The 25452-nt window shown below is 40.5% G+C and overlaps 1 protein-coding gene across 1 annotated transcript in view; it reads left to right on the top strand.

The window, feature by feature from the left end:
* DST (dystonin) overlaps positions 1 to 25452 on the top strand; it is a 308093-nt gene that overhangs the window by 34385 nt on the left and 248256 nt on the right.

Here is a 25452-nt window from a genome sequence, read left to right on the forward strand (position 1 = left end):
GCGTTCACCGGCCGTGGACGGGGGCGGGGTGGAATTGACGCGTGTGGGAAAGCGAGCCGAAATCCGCTGCAGGTGCGCCCATTCAACTTTCCTGCGAAAACGCAGCCGCGGCGCGGGGGCCGCTGCAGCGGCGTTAGCGGTTTCGGCTGGTGCCGGCGTTGCGGTCGGGGGAGGGGGCGGCGGGGGGGGGGGGGGCTGGACCGGCCGCAGCGCGGGGGGAGGCCGGTACCGGTGAGCGGGGAGAGCCGCTCGTCTTTGTCCGTGCGGGGCCGGGGCTGCCCTCGGGGGAGGGCACGGGGACCGGGACGGAGCTCGGGGACGGGGGAGGGGGCCACGGGGGCCGGGACGGAACCGCCCGGTGCTCTGGTTCGCGGCCCGGCCCCAAATGATGTCGAAAACAGGGCGGAGGTCTGCTGCTCCGCGGCGAATGCTGGAAGCCGGCTGTTAGTGAATGCCAGGAAGATGCGGCGGTCCTCGGTGCTCCCCGGGGACACCGCTGTTGTTCTCCCCGCCCCCCCCCCCCCGCCTTCTGCGTGTGCCACCCGTGGGTCCCCCCTCCCGGGGTAACGCATCTCGGGGCAGCGGAGGTCGCGGTGGCAGAGGGTCTCAGCGGGGCCGGTGTCTCGCCGACCGCCGAATGCAGCCGCCGGGGGGGGTTGCGGAGCCGGCCCGGCCCGGGGCTCGCCGCTCCCTCCTCCCCGGAGGCAGGGTGCGCGGGGTGGGGGCCCGGGGTCAGGGCCGGGGGGAGCGCTCGGGGGGGAGGCGGCCGTGACACCTGCGGCGGGGGCTGCCCGTGGGGTCCCTGCCGTGGCTGCGGCCCCTCCTCGATCGCCGGCGCCGCAGGGCGACCGTGCCCCCACCCCGGCGGCCGCCGCCCTCCTCGGCCCGGGGGTGGGGGGTGTGTGTGTGTGTGGGGGGGGGTGGGAGCCCTGGGGGGAGCGGGGGGCAGAGCTCTCTGCCCGCGCGGGCGGTGCCCCGGAGCCGGAGCCGGGGGGAGGCGGCGGCCGCCGGGCTGGGGCCGCCCCGCTCCGCGCTCCGAGGGGCGGCTGCCGCCACCCGAGCGGCCGGTGGGGGCGTTTCCCCGGCCGGGCTGGCAGCGCCCTCCCCCCGCCCCCCCCCCCCCCCCCCCCCCCCCCCCCCCCCCCCCCCCCGGCAGCCGTTGGCTTTTTTTTTTTTTTTTTTTTTTTTTTTGCCTGGTGCGGTCCCTGAGGCAGCCCGGAGCCGCTCAGGGCAGCGGGCAGGGCTGCCCCCCGGCCATGGCGGGCTACCTCTCCCCCGGCGCGTACTTCTACGCGGAGGAGCAGGAGTACCTGCAAGCCTACGAGGATGTTTTGGAGAGATACAAAGGTAGGGCAACCCCCCCACCCCCCCCCGCCTCCGCCCCGCAACGGGGCCGCCGCACTCGCCCGGGCTGCCGCTCGCCCCGCCGGGCGTGGCGGCGGACACGGACACGGACACGGGGGGCTCCGGCCAGGTGCTCCCGGGCCTGGGGGGGGGGGGGGGGGCACGGAGGTCGGCGGCTTCTGCAATAAATAAAAACACCGCCTCTTCATCGCCAGTGGGCGAAACGCACTTCGAAACGCGTTTGAAAGTCTTGTTTTTTTTTTTTTTTTTTTTTTTTCGAGTGAAAGGCGGACACGGTGATTTACGTCGCGATAGGCGTTTGTATTTAAAGCATCGGTTTATTTTGACCTTTTTTTTTTTTTTTTTTTTTTTTTGGTGGTCGGCCAAGGAATGATCTTAGTTCATGTAGCACCTGTGGTTTTTTTTTCATCGAATACAGAAAAATACAGGAAAAAAGGCGTTTTTGCATAACAGAGATGCATGTAGCTAATTTTATCTCCCTAGAAATGTAAATTACGTTGCTTTCTTAAAGTAATTGGGATGGGAGAGATGATCCGGGGGACATGATTCATTACTCTGTTTTTCAGCACGTTTGCAAATACTAAATCTGAAAATGCTTATCAAAAGTGTTACGGGTCTGATTTTAATTCCAGCGAAAAAGGGATAGAGTTAACTGTTCAGAATGGATCTTCATCCCAGAAATAGTTTTTACAGCATGTCACAGCATATGCTGACATATGCAGTGCCAAGCCCTTTTGTAATGTTTGGGGATGAGATGGCTTATATTTTATATCTGAAAATTTTCAGCTGCATGTTTTTAGTCAGTTCTAAAGATTTTGGTTAAAAGGTTTCCACTGATGGGAATGGGAGTGGCATAGTTTAAGATAGCTTGATTTGAAGATACAGATAGTTGGTTTTATTTAATCTAGGTTGTTACTGGTAATATTTTGAAGAAGGAACCCTCTACAGATGGTTATTTTGACATGAGAACTTGTCAGAGGTCTGTCTACTTTATACCTGTATCACTTAGGATTTCATTTGTCATTAACAGTATTGACTAATGACTCCTTTGTGTCTGTTGTCCATTGTGTCAACGCAGCTATGGAGCATGTGCACTATTTCTGTACTAAAATGCGTTAGTGTGTTTTATTTGAGAAATAATTACCATTTTTAATAGATCATCTTCAAAAGCACATCTTTATTCCATTCTCTCCCATTTTTAAAAGTCATCAATTACTTTATATGTAGCTGAACTGATTTTTGCAAAATTTTAAAGCAAGTGGGCTGTTTGCTTTGTAAATAAAGAAAAAAGAAAACTTGGTTTTATGTTCTGGTTCTAATTTGAAGAACTGCTATTCTGCTTTAGATTACCTTTGATTTGCTGCTAGAGTCAGGTTTAATAAGGTTCATTCTCATACCAGTTTGTCTACTTGCTTAAAAACCTGGGAAAGATATTAGGCCTAATTTCCTCTATTTCAGGGAGGATTTTATCAGAAAAAGGACTGACAGATTTGTTTTTTAAGTGTTGGGGGACAAAGGGATTTTAATTCAAATAAACTCCTAAAAGTAATTCACAGCTCCATTAGAAATAAAGCACATTCTGGAAATACTTGAGTGTGTCACACTGTGGGGGCAACATGGAGTCCATTCGTGTACTGGTTTCAGTGACAGTCAATTCCTGAAATTATTTAGAAGGGTCCAGTTTCTGTTGTCTTAATTTTTAGTGTCGTATTCAGTATGTTGGTATGCTGTGTTTTGCTGCTTGAGGTATACTTTATTTAGCCATTGGGAGCAAAGGTAAAGATTTGGACTTGTTTTAATTAAGGTGCACTGGAAACCTGGAAAACACATTATTTTTTAAAATGTGTTTCCAAACCGGTCATGATTTCCCATCCAAGTCCCAGTAGTATGACTTCACTACAGAGATTGTTGTTCTGATGACTTGCTATGGGAGCTGATCTAATCAGAAAAGAATTGCTACGATATAGGCTTTGAAGAGGGAGTGCCATTTCTCTGAATTCTCAGTTTTGTAAACACTGCCTTTAGTAATTTTCTTAATCAAATGCAAGCCACGTTGACTTTATATTTTTAAGACAAGCTCCAATCCGTAATTTCAATGCTAATGGTTCTTTTTTTTTTTTTTTTTTTCCCCTTTTTATCGTCTGCAGAACGCTTTCGTATTCATCTAGGGCATTATCAGGGTGCCAAATTATCTATCCCCCAGCTGTTGAGTACTGTAACTAGCAGAGTCAGCTGTACAGAATTCATTGCCTGTCTTGGAAGGCTTGGGGTCGTGTGATGCTGCATCATTAAGATGTTCGGGCGGTTTGATTTGGGAAGAGAAAAGCAGTCATTTTTCAATGTAAAAAAGTGAAATTTTACTCTTCATCCGCTTCTGCAGCTAAAGTAGTCTGCGGATTTTGAAGACTGTGCTATCCCAAGTACCCTGTTGCTTTAACAGTTGAAACCAGAATATTTGTACGTCTCAAAATTCTGTCTGCTCACCATGTCTCTGACTGTGACAGTAAATAATTAGGCAACTGTTTGCTAAATCTGCGATGGCACAGAAGAGCTGTTTGCTAGGGGAGAAGAGAGTGTTGTTTTCTGATTCCTAGTCAGCTCAGTTGCTGTCTGTCATATTGGTTTTGTTGATTCATGTAGTAATTCATTAGCAATCATTAAACCATTTTGATGGAGGAAAAGAACTCACGTTATCTCAGATGATTTAGAAATCATGTTGAATCAAGCTACTTATTCAGGGAAAAAAATGCTTCTTTGTTAGTAGCACCTCTAGGAATTCAAAGGCAAAGCCTTTATTGTGATAGTGGCAATGAAATTTCTGGTATATTTTTTCTGAAACGCTTGATGTATTTCACATCTTCTTTGTGACTGAGTAGGAAGATGAGAAATTGTATAAATATTTGTTAATATAACTAACAGTTCAACTATCTAAAAAACTAAATTTATGTTTTCTAGGAGGTTGTAAAGAACTAAAACAAATTAGTCTTGCGGCTTTATAAGTTATCTCACCATTGCCTGGGAACAAAAATGAATAAGATTCATTTGCGGCAGCCTTCTTGATAAATAAGAAAACGTCCAATAGTATTTCACAGGCATTTAATTTTTAAAATGTTAAATGCCATCTCCATCAGATGATGTAGGTATGAATTGTTCCATACCAACATTACTTGAGTATTAAATATTTGAAGATATCCATTTTAAGCTTCAACTGTATTGCGTTCATTAGATTTACTCTGGTATAAATCTTAAGCAATAGTCCAAGAGTCAAAACTTACATATATGATCCCTCTGGAATTGTATAGTTCATTTCAGGTAAAACTTATTTGTATTTTTCAGTTCAGGTAGTAAACATTTATTTAACTATCAATTGGAACAAAATTATTTTACTGCAAGATTTTAAACAATTATGTAACAAAATTGCCTCCCTTTGACATCATTGTTGAAATGGGCATTATCTGTTAAGGACTGCATGATTGCTGTCTCTGAAGAAGACCTAATTCTTAGCGTTACATATTGAATAAATCAGTTATTCTAGAATGTTCTTGCAATCATGTTAGCTAGAAAAGTTTAAGATATATAGGGTTATCTGGCCCATGCAGACCTTTTAATGCTGTAGATTTTGGTTCTCTAGGAAACAGATCTGCTAGAAAATTCTGCTTGATGTGACTGCCCACAAGAAAATACAAACTTGCAGTTCAGGAACTTAACTAAATTGTTGTTAGTGATAGGAAAGATATCATATAAATGTTATATTTGGATTGGATGCCTTATTACTGCTTCCTTAGGGTACTTGGGGCATGTTGCATACCCTCTGTCTCTGCAGCAAGGAGGGGCAGGTCTGGGACTGGGACTAGCAAAAGTCAGGTTGGGTTGTTTCAACTCTGGTACATGCTGTTTCGCTGTTGGCATTTCTTTCTTGCTTCAAAAAGATCTGTAATAGTACACATTCAGCTGAAGCATGACACACAGTTCTGTTTCTGTATTCTGAGAACAAAGACGCTGGAGATGGACAAGAGCTAGCAGGTCATCTGATGCATTTTGTTGCCTGTGTAGGGTTCAGAGGTAATGTAGTTTGTTCTAATGGTTGATTGAAGGTAGCGTCAAGTAAAACTGTTGTGACTTTTTTTTTTTTTTAATCTTAATTCAAAAACTTTACCCATACAAAGATGCCAGTCATCCAGCTCATTTGGGCTGACCTCAGGAAGGGATCATTTGAATCAGAACGGTTTTTATACATCTGAAAATGACGATGTTGTTGCATTTTGTGAATTTGGAGACTCCTAAATGTGTTTGGTATCAGATTTAGTCCAGGGATATTCTTCTTTAGAGATGGCTTCATAGACCAAAGACAGGAATGGCTGTGGCAGATACTCCTGGCTCTCGATTCTGAATTTCCTTATTTATGCTCTGAACTCAGAGGCCTGAATTTACAGTCTGCAGAAATCTTGCTCTTCTGGGCTCTGGCTGTGAACTAATCAGACCTCCTGCTTCAGGGCTTCTGATGTTGAGCTCAGAAAGAAATACTGGAATGAATGATTGATTAGATGCTTTTCATTTATTTTCATTCTCCTTTGGCATGACAAAAACTGGTGGCATATAGGTGTTAGTTTTGAAGGGTGTGTAAGGAATTTCCACCTTGGATGGTTTTCTTCCATCTCTTCAGGTGCTGGTTGTGTCTAGCCTTGGAATTGGTCACTTTTTGTTCAAATAGGACAGATTTTATTTTGCTGACTAGTGGAGGGTACATGTGGATTATCCAGTTGCACATCACCTAATCCTTTCTTTGCCACCGTGCAAGTCTTCAGCATGACAACGCTGTTGTTCCCCCTGTTCCTGGCACATTTCCTACAGCAGGTAAGCCTCCCGGCAATGAAGGATTTTAGCCAGCAGAAAGCACCTTCAATTGGGGATGGAAACATAATGGCATTTGTGCTGCGTGAATTCAGACAAAATTAATGGACTCCTTGGGCCATGTAAAACCTGCAGTTTTACTCAGTTTCAGCATTCCTCCTTCTTTAAGGAGAAAGTTCTCACTTTCAAATTGCTTGGAGATTGGATACGAACCAGATCTTGCTGATTTGACTTGTGTGAGCAATTGAGCTAAGTTGAAAAGGTCTTAATTTTGTTGGAATAAAGTAATGAGAATCTGAATGTTAGTCAATTCAGTGAGGTTTTGTCTGTGTAGAGGCCTGAAGGTTTGGGCAGCAGTTTCTGACGCTAAGTTTGATGGTATACATAAACTGTGGTTGCATCTCCATGTCTTTAAAAGATACCTGTTTGGATGATGGTGGGCAGAATTTGGCCATTGATTCAAATATCTTTGCTTTGTGAATTGAGGCAGAGGTCAAAGGTCTGCTTCATTGCTTTTCTGGTATTTCCCAATTCCCATTGAGTCAGCAACATCTTTTAAATAGAGCTCACTGGAATATTCCGTAATTTATTTCTTATGGCCAAAACCAGGAGGTGGTGAAGTATTGGGGGGAGGGGGAGGTAATCGAACAAAACAAACTTGAGTCATCATTGTGGTAAAAAGCTTGTTTTGACTCAGTTTATTTTTGGTTGAGGTGTTTCTCATTGTTTGCTGCGATCTAGTTTGCTAATCTCTAGTGATATTTTACTTGAAAACCAGATGATGCATTCTTTTTTTTTTTCTTCTACGATGTTTAAAACATGCCTGATTTGAGGAATTTATTCCACCCTTTTGCTAGAACTTCAACATGTACTTGGAATTAAGTGCTTTGTAAAATAAAAATGGGCTTATTCACATGCTTGAAGTTAAGTGCAAGTATTTTATAAGTTCAGGCTTAAAAGAATAAAGTTTTGTAAATGTCAAATATGAATGCAGTTTATTGCTGCATGCCTGAAATGTTTCCCGTAAAACATCATTAAAGCCGTTTAATTTAACAAAGCCTTGCTTTTTTCTAGTGGGTGAAAATATTCATGTACTGAATGCTTTCAGTTAACCCAGCTTTCAAACAGGTGAAACAATGCTTACAAAGACACTTCAGTCTGCGGGTCGAATCCTGAAGGGCATGTTAATAGCCAGATCTTACAAGTTGATCTGTGTAGGCAGACTCCGGTGCTTTTGTGGGAATACACTGCCCTCACAAATCCACCCACGCAAGCCTCTTCCCAAGATAGAGGCCCAAGTAGTAGCTCAGCCTTTAATAAGGCATACTCCTGCTGAAATCAGTCATCCTTTAGGGCATTTCAGTTTGGTTTAGCTGCATTAAAAGCAAGTTAGTGTGTTTCTGGATTTAATTTTATTATACCTGGTGAATACATCGTTTTGTTGTGGAGAGTAATGCATCAATTTTTTGTACGTTTTAAATAAACTCAGAGTAGCTGCAGATAAATCTGTGAAGGGACAAAGATGCTAGTCAAATATATTGAGGGTTAAATTCTGCACATTGCAGTTACACAATTAGTGTAACTATTTCTGTAAGGCAAGGAAGATTAAGACTCTGATGGGCTTTTCAGTAGCATAGGCCAAAATCTGCTCTTGATTATAGCCACATGGCCCTTTTGAACTTGGTTTGCTTTTTAATATATTTTCATTGTTCAGTTTTGTAGTTCATATGTGAAATTATAGTATTTAATAATGTGTTCTACAATGCATATAAATACAGATCAGCAATTAAGTGGGGTTCATAGCCTAATTGTGTTGGAAAACTAAATTAGTTTGGCCTGAGATTCAGGTATCCAGCTATCTGACAGCTATGACACTTTGCACCACTTGAATCTAAAATTAGTAGAGCTCTTCTATACTGGGATTAGAGAGAAGGGTATATGTTTTAGTTCAGAAAATGGGTAAAAGTCTGACTCTGTATACATCTTTGGGAGGGATGTTTCAGGCAATTTACAAATGAGACTACAGGTAAACAGAGAAGTCCTGGAACGTTTTTTGCTGGATACTGAAATGGGTATCCTGCCATCCTACTGGGAGACTTTTCTTCTGCCTGATCAGGTTACAGTCTGAGTGTTTCTCATGTGACAAGGCCTTTTAGGCAACGCAGAAACAGCATTAGAAAACGTGTGTGGTCATTTGGACAGACATTTTACAGTAATAATAATAAAGCATCCTGAGCAGTTCTAGCAAAAGAGCTTTTTCGAGAGAGGAATGGCACTTGCGACGCTGTGGTTTTTACTCAAACAAAACTTCTGTTAATTTTGGTAGGAGTCAGGAACTTAGCTATTGGCTTTTATAAATATTTAATGCTTTAAATTACTTTGCCTTTAGATAAATTTTTAATCTAGAGATAAAGGGTTTACATTACGTCCTAGAAATTAGGAAGTGACTTGAGTATTTGTCTGGAGAAGCCACTGTTGTGTAGTGGTACATAACTTCTGGGAATAAGGTATTGCTGCTAAGATAGTTCTGGTTCCAGAGTAGGATATTTTCAAAAGCACACATAGCAATTTGATTGCTAGCCCAAATGACTTTTAGTAGAAATTAGGTGCTTCGTTGCTGTTTGTGCCTTGGAAGTTCTTTCCCGGTGATTATACATTGTTCAGATCATAACCCGATGCTGGAAACTGTATTATAATATAATGTATTACAGATTAGTTCTGCATTTAAAATTCAGTTTTTGAAAGGTTTTAGATATGGAATCTTCTCTGGAGGAAAATTCATCATAATTTGGGGAAAGAAAATTGATTTCAGAATTGAGAAGGACATACACTTCAAACATACTGAAATTTTCTTTGTATTGTAGAGCAGACGTTTTTGTCAGGCTTTGACTTCTACCCTCTTCATTTAATTTCTAACAAAACAGTTGCTGAGAAACATTTATTGTGGTTTTGGGTAAGTTTTTGGTTTTCTTCTTTGCAGATAATTTTTGTTGACATCCAGTTTACACTAGAGTTAGAGTGGCGTTTGGCTCGGTATCTCTTTAAAGGAGAGAAGAACAGACCCAGATGAGCTACAGGAAGAAAACCAAAGTTGATTAGGTCCCTTGATGAAATTACCTTATAATTTTACCATGCTCAACAGGATACTTTTGCACAGCTCTGTTTCAATTTTTTAAAATGGAGCCCTTGTTAATGAAGACCATACACTCCTTGTGAGACCAGATCTAGCCTACCTCTGAGAGTATCAACCAAAAGTCTCATTTTCTGCTTGTTTCTGTTCAGATTAGTTCATGTAAGCATAATATGTTTCTACTTAAATTGTACATTTATTTTTGCTTTTTCATGGATATACATTTCCTTCAGATCTTGTATTACACTGAATAAGTCCAGCCATCCAGCATGCCATTTAAAGTGGGTTTATGGTAGGATTGAGTAGCTATCTGTAGTTTGCAGCATCAAACATTTATAATAGAAGTTATAATCTAATTTATAAAGATTACATTTGTGTCCTAGAAACAATACATATTTATGCCTTGATATTTTTACTGTAATACCAAAAAAATTTTTGGCTTTAGAAACCACATAATACTCAAGAGAATTTAAAGAATTAGGTTTACACTTTGAGAGCATGTGTGTGTCTGCAATAATCTGTGATTTATTACCAAATGTAAGGATTTGATTAAATAACATTAAAAAGTGGGGGATCATCTTTATTCTAATCATGAAATGTATTTTGAATTTAGTGTCTAGATTCAGTGGCCACCATTGTGAATGGTCTGTTGCAGATTAGATGTATCACTAAAATGTTGATGGATCTTTGTACAGTTTGTGCTGGATGCTGGATTTTTTTCTTTATGTTTCCACACTCAGTACACTTTGAGTCTCCTCATCTCTGATCTTTTGTCATTTGCCTTCTTCAGGGTGTATTTCTTCACTGGAGGTTGCATGCCCTCTTCTGTTTTCCTAGTAAGAAATACCTCGAGGGAAGCATTTAAAAAAACAACAAAAAATTTTTTGTTCCTAGCATCTGGAAGATCCAACGTGATTCCTGTTACTCTACCATTGGTTCTCTTTTCTTCCTTCTTCCATCGCTGTCAAGTTAAATTTTAGCTGTAGGTCGGATTCTTTGGGCCTGCACCTACAAAGTGCAGCTAGAAGATTGGCTTGCTTTGAGGAGGTTCTCAAGGGACACACTTGCACACCCCTTGTACCAACTTTGCAGAGGAGTGAATCGTACTTCCTCCTCAGACTGGTCCCTTCACAGCTGTGGTGGAACAAGAGGAGACCTCAATTCCAGTCTCCGCCTGCCTGCCACTGGAGAGGAGATCACCCACGGAGTACTAACTGTAGTCCTAGAAAGCAGCATGGGCTTCACTCCCTGAGCTGTAGTTGAAGAGGTAGAGAAACCTCTGAGTTTTCCTTATCATAATCGACTGTAAAAAAAATCTACGTGTGTGGAATGAGATTTTTCAGGCTGTGTGCCTGCGTACTGGTTCTTGCTGTGAACTTGAGTTCCTAGGGTTGAGATAAAGCCCGACTGGGACTTTAGTCTTGGGTCATGTACTGATGTGCCGGTGTCCTACTGTGTGAGTGTTTCAAGTGTAGTAGAGTTTAATCCTTCTCAGTGAAAGTGCTGAGAGATTGAAGAACAGCCAGGGGACAGACACTAACATGGTCACTTCTTTTGAAATGATTGTATTTCTTTTGCTCTGGTTTCAGTACTCTAGCTTGCACCTGGGCGTGTGAGCATTGCTGTTTAGGATGGGAGTGTAGGTCTGGTTTTGTGCTTGGACCTCGCACTGTCAATGAGGGCAAACGCACTCTCCCTGCTGTGTGTGGCCAAGTTAATTATGCAATGCACTGAGAAGTCTTCTATCTCTTAACTGCATTCTAAACTCCAAAGACTTGTTTTCCATGTATTGGCTTAATGACTCAGCTAATAAATAATTTTAAGTTGATTTATTTGCTTTGTTTTCTTCTGAGTAAATAAACGGGACATCACAGTATTTATCTCAATGACTAGCAGTTAGTGTTGACAAATGGCTTAGATGCTATGTAGGACAGCGGAAGTTGCTTGTAATTTGATTTTGTCAGGCTAGCAAATAAGCGAAAGAAGGGAGTTCAATTAACATTTTTGGTATTTTCAGTTTGTTGTTTTTTTTTTTTTTTTTTGTTTTTTTTTTTTTGTATTTCAGTTAAAATGCTTTTAGTTCTGTATTTCATGATTAAAAGTTTCAGCTTCTACCATCTCTTTACACTTCTAAGTTTTCTCTGTCTGTAGAACTGAAGCATTTAATGACTGTACAGGCACTTCACAGCTACTACTACTGATGTACTTTGAGATGAGACAGTGTGTTTGTATGTAGTATCTTTGTGTTACTGTTTTATGTTATTTGTCTTTGATGTGTATTTAAGAATTCCCTTTGACTTTTTTTTTTAGGTAGTTCTAGAGTACCAAGTATAAGGTTTATTGATCTTTCTACAGTTAGCAGGCAGTTTTCTGCTGATAATCTTGGTAGTTCACAGATGTTTAGCTTCTGTTTTTTCACTCCCAATACGGTTTTATTTTTTGTTTAAATTATATTTCATATCCTGTCACTGTCTAATAATCTTTCCAGTTTCAATAGGTTGGTTTTGAGTCTTAATCTTGGAGTTTTCCCAATCTGAAAACATCTGTATCATCAGCAAAGATCCCATTTTTTTTGTTTACTGCCTTCTCCAAATCTTTAATAAATGCAGAATGCATTGATGATTTCTGGAAAACCACACCATTTTTCTTGCATGGGAAGGCAGCCAAGATTCAAGACTTTATTATTCTGTAAATCATTTTTCAAGCTACAAAAGGATTACACACTATATCCTAGTTGGTTTTAGTCAGCTTTTAGAAATACACGTCAATTTTCCCTCTATCTATATATATATATACATGCCTTTTTCATTTTTAACTCAGAGGAGCCCAAACAGTTATGGAGGAATTTGATTTATCATTGCAGAAATGATGGGAATTTGGCATTATAATCTCAGTATCTTTCCCAGTATTTTAGGGTTTTTTTTTTGTTTGTTTTAATTTGTGCTTTTCAATTACTCCTAGTGGAACTAATCAGAGCTACATCAGTAATTTCTCCAACTTTGTTTATTTCTGGCAGATAATCTGGAAAATAGTGATGTATTTTAGTGTAAGTTTTTGTAAGTGTCTTTTTTTTCTGATATCTTAAATTCTTTCTGAATTTGTAGTGAAGTGATGGTAGTTGGCTATGTAAGGTGCTTGTAGGTGGATGTGTTTAGGTATCCTGTGTGGTTACATCATTTCTTCTTTGTGACTCCTTCCTGTGATGGAACATGGTAATTTTTCTGGAGAGGAGGCTGTGGGGAAAGGAACAATAAATTGTCATCTTAAAGACTAGGTCCTTGCTCAGTAAAGAGTTTATTCAGATACTTAGCCACTGCAGTGGCTTGCCTAGTCTGACTGCCTCCCTGAATCTGATCATCCATGAACATGTGTGTTACTGTCCGATTTGTAACAAAATTCTATTTTCTTTTTCATAGGTACTATGTCTCTTGTTTTGTTTGTTACCCTAATTTTCTAACAATTGCTTGGGTAGGGCTTCTGTCTTGCTGAGGAAACATTTCTGGCACAACAAACTTCTATAGCACGTGTCTGTTTACTTATTGGCATTGGGCATTTAGATTACTGGCTGGATGGTACTAAAGTAAATTATACTCCATAACGTTTGTGTGAAAAAGGATCAGCATTGCACTCTTTTTTTTTTTTTTTTTTTTTTTTTTTTTAAATGAGCATTATCTAACAATGTCTATGGTACTTGTATATGATGGGAAAGTTTTAGCAAAATAGGAGGATGTGTATGTGTGTAGTAAAGTAAAAATTTCCCTTACTACCTAATGTTTTATCATTTTCTCCTGTTAAGATATGTGTTGGAGTAATATTTCTTTAGTTTTAGTTTCTTCTGCTTCTGTGTGACTTACCTGTTATGCTTGTCTCTGTTTTATACTTACAAATCTCAGTTATTTTTAATGTAAGTAATTTAAGGACACTACTATTTGCCTTGAAAACCAGCGTCACTTCTGGCGTTTGAAATCTTAACTGCAATAAGGTTTTCAGCTGACTGGTGGCCTCATATTGCTCTTCTAAAATTTTTCTAAAACTTGAATGAGATGACATCAAGAGTGCCTTCCTCATTGTTAAAAACAAGTCATACCCTGACTTGTCCAAAATACTGACAGTATGTTCTGTAATCATGAAGATAAGTATCTGTTGAATTATATCATAAGGCAATTAATAAAAATAAAGACTGAATGAAGATTTCAAGATTTAACCTTTTAAAATTAGCTGTATAATTTTTTTTTTCTTTTTGATTTGGAAGGCACTAGTGTCATTTTTATGAAGTTCAGTAACTATGTATTTATATTTCCCTTTTCTCCTCCTTCGTCTTCCCCATGCTGAACAATTCCCATATGTATACTGTTGGCTGCTGTATGAAGAGTGGTGTTCTTCATGATCTAACTGCTTCTTCCTGTGAAGTTTGTAAATAGGAATTTTTGTGTGTCAGTTACTGCTGATATCATTAACATGACAACAGTTTTATCTGCAAGTCATTATCTGCAAGTGAGTTTTATCTCACCCATTGAGCCATTTTCACTTTTGACATCAGGGCAAATATATTTTTATGTTTTAATTGGTATCACGGTTGCCGTTACAGTTGGTTTTTTTCTGGAGCCTGAGGGCAGTAGTGGGCCTCACTGTCCCAGCCTGCTCCCCCCACCTGCCCACGTCCCCGGACCCCACATCAGCCCCTGGGGCCGCCAGCCCCTGCCCCAGGGATGCCGCAGTGGGGCCGGTCTCCAGCTCCCCACAGCCCTGCCCGACCCGGCCACGGGCCCCACTCAGCCGGGCCCACCCGTGGGGCCACGTCCCGGCCCAGGAGGTGCCCGGGGCTGGGGCTGCCCCGGAGCCCCCCGGCTGCCCGGCTCCTGGCCGGGCGGGGGGACGGGCCCCGGCTGCCAGGCCCTGCCCTGACGGACCCTCCGTGGGGAGCCCCCGCTGCTACCGGCGCCCCGACCCCAGCGAGCCACTGATCTCTGCTGCGCCATGACAGCTCCATACTGACCTATCTTCTGCTTCACCTAGTTTCTCTTCTTTAAATTGCCTTTCCTTCTCTCTTTGTAATTTTGCCTTCTCTCCTGGCCTTGTGATACGTGCATGACAACTTTTCATATTAGAGTGTGGTTTATACCTGCTTGGCTTTCTGTACCTTCCTGGACAGTTGTGTTCTATCACATCCTGTTTGGTGTCGGCCTTTCTAGAAATGGCTCTAGACGTGGTTGAGAAGTGCTCTGTGAAAACAGTGCATTTTAACGATCCGTACAGACAGCACTGTTGGCGCGGTTTCCGTGAATGTAAAACTAATTTGTTTATACAGCTTTGGTAAAGCTTGTTTCAAATATTCTGGCAGGTACTTGCATACCGCTTTCTGAATTATGGATGTCTGTTTGCTCGAGAAAGAAATAGGCCTCTCTTTTCTCTTTGTGCTTTTGAGTTTTTAATCAGGAAGAAGTATGGAGAAGTTCAGTTTTAGGCCTGATCAGTGATTTCAGTACAGATGGGCCCAGTAATCAGCAATTCTCATGTCTGCTCAAGGGAGCATAGCTGCAATAAGTAGCTCTGTTACTCTTTGGTGCTGTAGGGATATTTATGAAATGCATGAAGAAACTCTTGAATTATTCTTAAAATGTGATGGACTAAATACTTTTTAGTGATGAATTTGTTTTGTTTAGTTCCCCCCCCATTTCTAAGTGGACTAAAATGTAACACTGGTAAAATAGTTTGTTCAGGAGGTATAGATTTCAGAAAAATGTTTAGAGAATATGGAGTGTTGAAAGTCTTATGTGGAGGGTGAAGTTAAAGGCACTACATTTATATGAGGACTTGACAGGAAAATCAAATGTGTTCTTGAAGATAATTGATTTTATTATTATTAGCAGGGCTTAAGGGGAGGAGCTGTAGAGCAAGTTCATTGCACAACTTAAAAGGTACTGAGAAGTAACTTTAACAGACACTAAGGAGCTGGGAAGAGAACTCTTTTAGGAGCTGAGAGCTTCATGCTTCATGCATATGTATCGCTAGTTGGCAAAATAATCTGTTAATGTTTAGAAAATGCCATGATCCTTGGAAGAAATGCTCTGCAGCGTGTTGTTATGCTGATTTGATACCCAGCCCTCAGACCACCCAGTGTACAGAAAACTCCTTTGTCTGGTGCAACCAAGAAATGAAGGCTGAGAGGTACTAAAGCCTTAATGCAAACTCAGTGATGTTTAGCAGTAACAAGACCATATAGAAGACAAAGGGCAAAATCCAGTCCTAAATCCTGCCTAAATTGGCATGTTCCACACAGCAGTCTGGGTTATCTGCTTTCCACCGCTGCCAACTTCTTTAGGCATCTGAATTTGTGAGGAGCATGTGTGTTTGGCTTAAAAGGCCCTTGGGTATCCATGTCAGGGGTTGTGCTCTCATCTTCTGCCGACAGTTCACTGTATGCTGAGGGTCAGATAGCAAGCGGCTCGAGTGTTTTCTTTGGTTTACTAACCAGGGAAACCTAATCCAAAACTGAATGCTGCTTCTTTGTGCATTTGCATCAGAATAACAGTGGTTTGAGAATTTGCCCGAGAATTAGACTTAATTTTAGACCTCTCTGAGCATGAAGAGTTTTTATTATCTGCAACTCAGAATGTCACAAGTTTTTGGGTGTTTGGGTAGGTATATAACGTTTTTCTCTCAAAACTGAGTTACTGTGTGAACATGTAGGCGTAAGAAGGCTGAAAGGAAAGTAAATTATAGTTTGGCGTGCAGGCGAGGAAAGTGTAGGTCTTCATCAAAAGCACTGATACTGTCCTCCACTGAGAACAGAGGATCCACACAGTGATCTGTGGTAGGAAACTCTATAAAAATTCCACCAGAATCAGGCTGTGTCAGGCAGCTGAAGTAGTTTTTATCAAAATAACAGTGAGGCTTTGGAAGATACCCATGGTTTCCCTTCTCCATAATACCTTCTAAGCTCTTGTCCGAGTGAGAGGATGGAAACTCTGAAGTACTTTCTGGGGAGCAGCGAGCACTGGCTAGTCTGTGAGAGACTGTGAACCCAGTGTGATAACCAGGCCAGCAGAGACCCTGTCTGCGGGGCCCAGCCCCACAGCCGATCAATGGGGCAGCCCTGGGGACAGTCGGCAATTCCGAGTTGTTTGGGATGTGCCCAGGGGCCTTAGGAGAACAGTCAAGGCTGATCAGTCTCCTATAGTGCCATCTCCAGCTTCCCTTCAGCGTGGGCTAATAAACACCTTGCTGCTGAATTTAGTTGCACACATGAAATCACTCATTCCCTTCCTGCCCTACACATTTTTTTTTTTTTTTATTATATATATACTAATTTAATTTTATTGCTTTCTTCTCGTAGAGTGGTTATTTTCAATGTTGTTACATGTTCCTTAAATGAGTGGACAGACTGCTTTGCAGTGTCCTTTCAGGAGGGAAGTGTTTATGGTTGCTCAAGCTGTTCAGGTGGATAGAAGATGTGTTCATTCTCTATCTCTGTGGCTGCTGATGTTTCCTTGACTGTCATGGCCTGATGTCCCACTGTAATAGGGGAAGTACTCCAACCAGATCTGGAGTACCTGCAGCAACTGCTGTAGCAGCTGATCTTGTAAATTGACTGGTTAAATACCCTGGATAAGAACTGCTACATATAGGCCCAGGATGTTTTAGTTTAAAGGAGGGGACTATCAGCTAGATGAGATTCTTTGTAGCATACTAGAGATACATAGTTGTTAAAGTATGGAAGTGATTCTTGCAAGGTCTTGCAGAGTCTCATGGAGACTTTGTTACTGACAGTCTCTGACTATTTGTTGTGTTTGAAGCAAATTGTTGTTTGGTGGTTTTTTTTTTTTTTTGGTGCTTTTTTTTTTTTTTGTGGCTGTTGTTTTTTTTTTTTTTTTTTTTTTTAATTACATTTCAGCTTGCCACCCAGTGGTACAGATTTTTCAACATCTTGTCCTTGTCTCATGATACTAACGCTTCTCTTAACTGTCAAAAAGTCTGTTGCTGTGAGGTCAGCCTGGGATCCAGTGATTTTGAAACTTATGAATCTTCCCTCACATGTGTCTGAATGTTGCCTTTGTGACCTTATGCCAAGTCAAATATCACTTCAGCTATTTTTGGTAGCTGTTATTTCAGCAACAAATTTCTACCTGAATCTCCAAGCAACAGCATTTCACCAGGACTGTGAAATTCCCCCATGGTTCATTACTGAATAAGGGATATTAATCTAAAATTTACCTTCCTTTTTGGAACCACATTTAGTATAGAAGAAATGGAAATGGGTTTAATGTTCCCAAGATTTTGTTTTCTTTTACTGACTATTGCCTTCTCTGTTTGTTGTGATATGTGGCAGTTAAAAAGGCACAACTGTGTCGTCACAGATGATATTAAAGTGCATAACCTAGTTAATCTTGCCAAGGTACCAGCTGTTTGGTAACCTTTACCTCCAGCTGAACATCAGAGCTTACTCCAGGAGATGAGTTGCTGCATGCTCTACCCACTTCAAGGGTACTTAAGTTAGTCCAGTAGCAATGTGGTATAAACAGACGAGCAATGCAAGCAGTATGCTTTAGGTTTAGATGCTGAGTAGGATGGTCAATTCAGGAGAGCAGGGTTTCAGCTGCAGTTTGAGCAAGGCAGCTGCAATGGCTCTTCCACGGCTATCTTGGATAGGATGGTGTGGGCCAGTCATCTGCAGTGGGAGTCGTACTCACTCACTTGCAGTAGAGTATAACCAGCTTTGCTCACCATAACCCAGTGAGACATAGGGCACGTGATCATTTCTGCTGTTGGGAACTACCCAGCCTCACAGGCACCCACAGGTTTATGCACCTCCTGTCTTCATCTGCAGGAACTGTAATTGCTGCAAAACAGACAAGATAAAATGAGATCTTACAGCACATTAGCTAATCTGTATTAGCCATTTTATGTGCTTGCTCATGCTCAGTGGTGAAATGGGATGTAACTAACTCTTCTTTGAAAGAGCGCTGTGCTTCTAGGCAGATCTGACATTTGCCTCAGAATAACCCTGATACACTCTGTGTCCCTTCGTTGCCTGGCCTCACAGTACCCCACTTGTCTTGGGAAGGCATTTCCTTTTCCATAATGCAGCAGGCAGCATGAGTGATGTTTGCAGGGATTAGAGGTAAAGCGTTCAGGGCAGTCATTGCCACTTTGGAACCTGGATTAAAAAGTTGAGGTAAAAGTTACTCATCTTGTGGTTACATCAATGCTAGTAAATTAACGTGATCAGGACCATTCTGTGATACTGATGCCCACTGCCATGGAGGAGCCTGCTTCTGTACTCTGAAATTCTCTTTTTCTCCAGATTGGGCTGCAGGTAAACTGTTGGGAATAGTACATGACCCAGGTTTACCCTGAACTGTGCCTGAGAATTGTCTGGGAGGTGGACAGCTGGCATGGGCTGAAATCAAGCTAGAGATGGCTCTGTCAAAAACTTACTAGAATTGAGAGATTTAATTCCAGTGCCCAGGAACACCAGGCTAATGTTTAATTTGCTACAATAGATATAGTCTGAAAACTGTTCTAAAGATTTTTACAAGTTTAGGTTTTTTAAAATTACTAGTCTTTAATGTCATAGTTGGTTTCTACTCACTTTAATTGAGCAATCTAAATTCTGATGTCCTATTTTTAGGAGAATTCATGATGGTAATATTGGAAAAATTGTATGTGCTGTTTTAGAGCAAAAAAATCTTGTTCTGAGTACTCAGCTATGGGGGAAAATTCCAAGTTAATGAAAGTGTTATTTATTTTGTTATGATTTTTATTTATTTGATAAAGTATTCCATCTGCTTAGATAAGAAGCTTGTGATGCTGTTCCTGACCTCTTTGTAAGTTATCTTTTGCAATTACGAATTCAGTTTGTGTATAAAATGGGTATTTTATAAGGGAGTATTGCAGTGCATAAAACAAGCAGACTCAGAGCACTGACATTTCAGGAAGGGTTGAAACGAAAAAAAATGGTGTACATTTAAGGTCAGATGCTATTATTGCATGTTCCAAAGGATGCTTAAATAGTCAAGAAACTTCCGTATGAGTATTGAGAAGAAGTTGGGTACTTAGCTGAGAAACTAGCATAAGATCATCAAATGTAGATTACATGAAATAAAGGTGCTCGCTTTGTTCTTAGGTCTGGTGGGCAAGGAGTATGCACTAGTACTTGTATATATTTTAGTAAGATTTTGATATTGTTAGTAATAGAAAAGTTACTTGAACATTAAATATGTCAAGTCCACATTGGAGTAAGCCTAAGTACATGGAAATGTGCCTACTAGTTTGGAGGAAAAAAGTGAATGAGTAACAATCAGCAATAGAGTTAAAAGTTAAAGCTTTACATATGATCAGTATTTGTGGAATTGTAATGCAGTAAAAATTTGGAAGAATATGAAATGGTTACTAGTTGTATGCTGCTATGATCTGTCCAGTAGCCTTTGGCAGTGTTAACTATGAAAAATGTAAAAATAAATTTGCTTGGCTGTGTTGATGGAGTGTTGTATTCCTCATTTGTTCCAAATAGGAGCTTATGAAATGTGAAAAATATAGTTCCCTTAGGCAAGGCTTAATACTTCTAAAAATATCAATGATTTGTATGGAAAAGTATTTTTGAAGCCTTTTTTGTATGGAAGAAATTAATTTTGTTTTCTCAAAATGGAGGGAAACGGAAATACTTATTTTTCCTAAAAATAGTTTCTCTCATTAAAGCAGAATAACTGTGATTTAAGGCTTCTTCAAAGAGTACTTACTTGTATGCTTGTGTATACACAAACATGTGCAGCATTGAATTCTGGTTTTTAAAAACGAGTGATATATTCCAAATATTCAATTGATTAAAAAAAAAAAAAAAAAAAAAAAAAAGAAAAATCTCAAAATGGCATGCGTATGTTGAAAAAAAGACTGATTTTAATAATATTTGGAAACTGCAAAAGAACACCCCCCAGCCAACCAGCCTGCCACTGATACTCAAGCATTGCCAGTCACTTATGCAGAGACACGGGATGAGACATGAAAATGACTGTCCGTCATCAACGAAGTTTTGACAGCCTGTTAGATATCCCATGGTAGCCCATAAATGTTTTCAGCCATGAAGCCTGAGGGACTGTGACCCTTCCAAAGTGACACGGGGATGTGCCTGGGGTTCCAGTGAGTGGTGGGGAGCATGGGCACTCCTGAAATGCAGCTGCTCTTACGCTCTGCAGGGCTGTGATCACTTCACGCTCTGCTGGTGGGATGCTCCAACTTTCGATGTGCTTTTATGATGTGGCCTACATATTTTGAAATCATAAACCAAAAATTGTTTTCAACTGCATCCAGAGGAGTACGCGCTGAGGGTTTTGGACGGGTTTGTTTTTGGTGAGATCTGGAATAGATGCATTAAACTGCAGAAATGGTGTGAGTAAGTGCTTTGTGGTCCATCTGCAATGGTTGGTGTCTTTGGGGAATCAGTGTGCCATCTCACTGTGCATGTACAGTGCCTCAGGACCACAGATGAGAACAACTGAACAAATGTCACACTCATATTTCTTCCTACTTGATGAAGTAACACAATGGGATGGATAAATGCTCTGTTTTATGACTTACCCACTCTTACAGAAAGGTGGCCAGAAGAGGGTGTATGTTACAAATGTGGTGTCACTAGGCATAGCTGAAAAAGGATCTAGAAGGGATCTTCTCATATTTGGGTGGATTGACTTATTTATTTTAAATACTTATATGGTAATAGAAGAGTTTGCTCCCTACGCCACAGTGGTTGGTTTTGTGTGTGTTTAGTGTAGCTTGATTTGTGAGGTGTATATGTTTGCCCTGATTGCTGACATTTCTTTTTCTTATTTTAGATGTTCATAATAACTGGAAAACATGCATAAAATAGTTATTCATATTACTTGTTTGGTGCCATTGCTTTGCAACAAGTATATGGTATAGTACTTTGTAACATATTTGTATAATTAAGCTATAGGATACACAGATATTCTTTACATTAACTTTACTCTGGCTACCTGTTGTTAGGTTCTGGCCCGGTCATTTGGGCACATTTAATTTGTCTTAGGTCAGGTTATACATTGGTCCTCAGTTATATCTTTCCTGACATCTTAAATTGCTCACGTTACCTTTCGGCAAGCTAGCCTAGCTCAAGGGAGAACAGCTATCGTAAAAAATAATATATGAGATGCAGAGTGAAATTGGATTACTGCTCAGTGATTGTTTTCACTGTGAAATGAAGATGATGAGTTAGCAGCTAATGAGTTGTGCTGGTTTGCTTTGTACCCTCTGATAGATTAAACAAGTTGAAAGTAAGCATCAGCCTCCTAGAAGAAAAAATTTAAATGCACAGGATGTCATTAGGGTTAACACTAATTTCAGCTTCAGTTAACTCTGTGGTAGAGGCAAGGGGAAAAAGAAAGATGACCCAAGAGTGCATTGTATATCAGTACATCAAAAATGTTTAATATAATGGTGTTGAGATTTTGAGCTGAAGAATTTGAATTTGGATCGTATGCAGAAAGATCTGAATCTCCAGCTCTAGGTGCTGCTGGTTGATTTACTGACTTTGGGAAATTTTTTATACTAATTGTGTTAAAAGCAACTGAACACCATAATTAGATGGAATGGCCAGCATTGTCTGAGTAATGTAAAGATGTAGCAAAATCAGCAGGAAATTAAATTGTAGATAAACAGTAGATAAAAAGTATTGCTTTTTCAGCAAAATAGAGTGCATTTGAAAGACAAAAAAAGCAGAAAAAGATCTGAAAGCTGTGGTGAATACATAGATCTGAGCTCAGAATATCTTTCTGCACAGAGAAGCTTAATATTTACTGTGGGTATTTATTATAGTTACAGAGCTGAATGTAGCAGGAGCAGTAAAATAATAGTATCATTTTAAACTGTACTGAAAATACAGCAGACTAGGATGGTCTAACCTTGTTATTAAGTAATATATATCTTCAGTTTGTACATCCTTACTTTTGTTTATTTTTTAATCAGCATTTACTTTTTTTTTTTTTTTTTTTTTTTGTTCAGTAGTTTTCTGTAATCTGAAATAGCACCAAAAGCTTGTGGGAGCCAAGTTGCTGAGATGAAATGCTGAGATCACATGGATACCTTGTTCCCCTGCTCCCAGCAGCACAAAACAGGCTCTCCAGAAGTGATGTGGGGTAACTGAATTTGTATCAGATAAGGTCAAAGACAGTGTTTACTGTACAAAAGTCACAATTGCTTCTTTTATACCCCCACTTATTTTGTGGGCTAGGTCAACCTTATGAGAAATGTGTTCATTGATCAATTAAATCCCTTCCTAAACTAGAATACTCTGACAGCATGTGAGTTTGTGTGACCACTGAGCCCTAGAAGACTAAGACCTCATGCAACCTAGTGTGGATTGCTGGCACGATACTCATGATAAAATGATTTACAGACACTTCTAGAAGAGCTAATGTCTTTAGTGTAAAGGAGAACAACGTTGAAATAACGTTATTTTCTTTGTGACTTTTCTCACATGTTGGAGTTACAATTATGTTGCATAATTAAAAATTCCTTATGGCATGGTCTTTGCTTTGAGTTACTAGAAGTTTGTAGGAAGAATGGGAAAATTAGCTGTCCATAACTCTTTTACTCATCTAGATTTTTTTTTTTAAAGAGAAAATAAATAACCATGCGATATAGAAATCTCTTCCAGTGAGAAATAAAGCTCTGAAAAGAAACACAGTAGTTTCTCAAATAAAAAGGTTTTAAAAACTTTAAAAGAATTAGCACACAAAATTAATTTATGAAATTGGGACAAGGATCTAGTTCACTTAATCTGAATTTCTTTAAGTGCATATGTTCCTTATGTGGTCAGTTAAGATTTAAGTGCATATGTTCCGTATGTGGTCAGTTAAGAGTGTGCTTTTAGGAGGAGAGTGTTTCTAAGCAGGTTTTGGCTTGTAGTTTTCTGCTTACTGGTACTTGGCTTCAGCAGGAGATGTGAAAGATGCTCTATCAGTACACATAGTCACCAGGTGGTGTAGGCACCCTCCCACACTGGGGGCTGAACAGATCACTGCTGTAATGAGACATTTAAATTCAGTCATCAGTTGAAGACCTCGATAAATGTCATAGTACTGTTACTGCAAGTCTTGTAAAGGTAAAAAAAAAAATCTTTGCATTAAGAGTTTACAACTATCCAAGAATTAAAAGATGGGGAGGATGCAGTTGTGTGTGTATCAGTATGCATATATGTGCAGGCTTGTATTGTCCTCCCTGTTGAAGTGCCTGATAAGGCAAAGGTGGCACATCTGTGCTCAGCTGTACAGATGACGGAGGAGGTTATATGGAAGGTTAGCAGAATTAATGATTTTGCTTTGTTTTTCTTTGAGGAAAGGGAGATATTTCACTCCTTTGTCCTCTCTCTTAGGTATGGGAAAGGAGCCTTTCTGTAAAACTGAGCTGGTCTGGGTTTGAGAATCTGGGCTATGTTGGCTTTCCTAGAAATGGGAAAACATAATAGCTCTCTTAAAGCTACAAATATGAAGACTGCCCATGGGCTGCTGTTACAGAAAGGAAGGGGAGACAAGAACAGTTCTTCTCTCCTGGGTAGGCCATGACAACATATATTTATACCTCTGAAAATGGATATATTTTTCCTAGATGTTGAAAGGGCTTTATAACAAAAGGGCTATATAACAGATGAAGAATTTCAGGAGCATTTCAAGACTTTTGATAACACTCTTTCATTCCTCTTGCCTAGTCATTGAGCACTGGCTGATTTCCTGTGGGTTCTAAGTTGTTCTGGAGAGGTGTTTTGGAGTTAGGGTACATAGATGGCATTTGAACTTGAGTCAAAACTGGTTTTTGCCTTTGAAATTTCTTTGCTTAAGATTGAGATGCCCAAAATTGCTCTTGCTGTATCAAATAACAAATAATTGTTGTTTGCTCATATCTGTTAGTGGTAAGAGTACTCCACCATATGCACGCTTTTTCTTTAGTAAAAAAAAAATGCAACTAGCCTGGTTGCATGAATCATTTTCAGAGGAAGGTATGTTAAGTAGAGCTGCTGAGAGGTGTTTTTAAAGGCCCTTACTCATTTGAAAAAAAAAAAAAAACAACCCAAACCAACAAAATTACATAAACACTACTTCAGACATGGACTTTTTAAAATACCTATGTGATACTTGTTACAGAAGACTTGACATTAAATCATTCCATTGCAGTTTTGATTTTCCTTATGACATTTAATTAATATTTGAATGTATTTAAAAGTCGCTTGGATATTTATACTTACACTACTGCTTGTACATGCTGCTGTCAGAATGTTAGGGAGTTAACATTTGAAACAGTGTGAGGAGTTGGAATTGAAGACCTTGTTATGTCTGATGTCAGTTTTTGTGATCAAGGTTGTGACTTTTGTAACATTATCTCTAAAATAGTCCATTGTTTTCATAGGTTTGTCTTATGTAAATGGTTGATATGTTTGAATTACTTTCTTGAGCTTACTGTAGTATTAAAAAAACCCCACAAAACAAAATCCCCACCCCACCCCCCCACCTCCCTCCCCCCCAAAAAAATGAACATCAACAACAAAAAAAGCTGAACAATCTCCCCCCCTTGCCAATCATAATGATAATGAGGGGCAGGTAGATGACTAAGACAGAAATATCATGGTCAAGAGTAATCCCACCTCAGTGAGCTGTCAATTAGGAGTGTGGGACCTAGACTCAGAAACACCCTTTGGACATGCCCTTTTCTGTCTGTTGATTACAGAGCACTTCCCAGGTCCTGCATCACAGCCTGTCCATGTCCTGATTTAATATTGGGGTGAGCCCTGAGCACACACTACTCTCTTCCTTTTCTTTTGCTTCTCTTTTCAACCTGAATGCTGTTTTCCAAGGAAAGGAAATGGGTATGCAAGTGAAAGAAGGCCATAGTGTGCTCCCATCAGGTCCTCAGTCTGAATAATCTTAGAGCCCATTGCAGAACATGGGTACTCTGCAGTACAGGCATAGCCTATAGTGAAGTCTGGTGATGGGTCAGGACCTCCTCCGCTGAAAATGGAAGGAAGAATAGCGGTGACTAAGATGGTGTAACACAACGGAGGCAAATACAGTGACTTCAGCAGAGGGGAAAACCAAGAAACTTCT

Source organism: Tyto alba, unplaced genomic scaffold (genome assembly GCF_018691265.1).
Source record: "Tyto alba isolate M040663 unplaced genomic scaffold, T.alba_DEE_v4.0 Super-Scaffold_40, whole genome shotgun sequence".
NCBI lineage: Eukaryota > Metazoa > Chordata > Aves > Strigiformes > Tytonidae > Tyto > Tyto alba.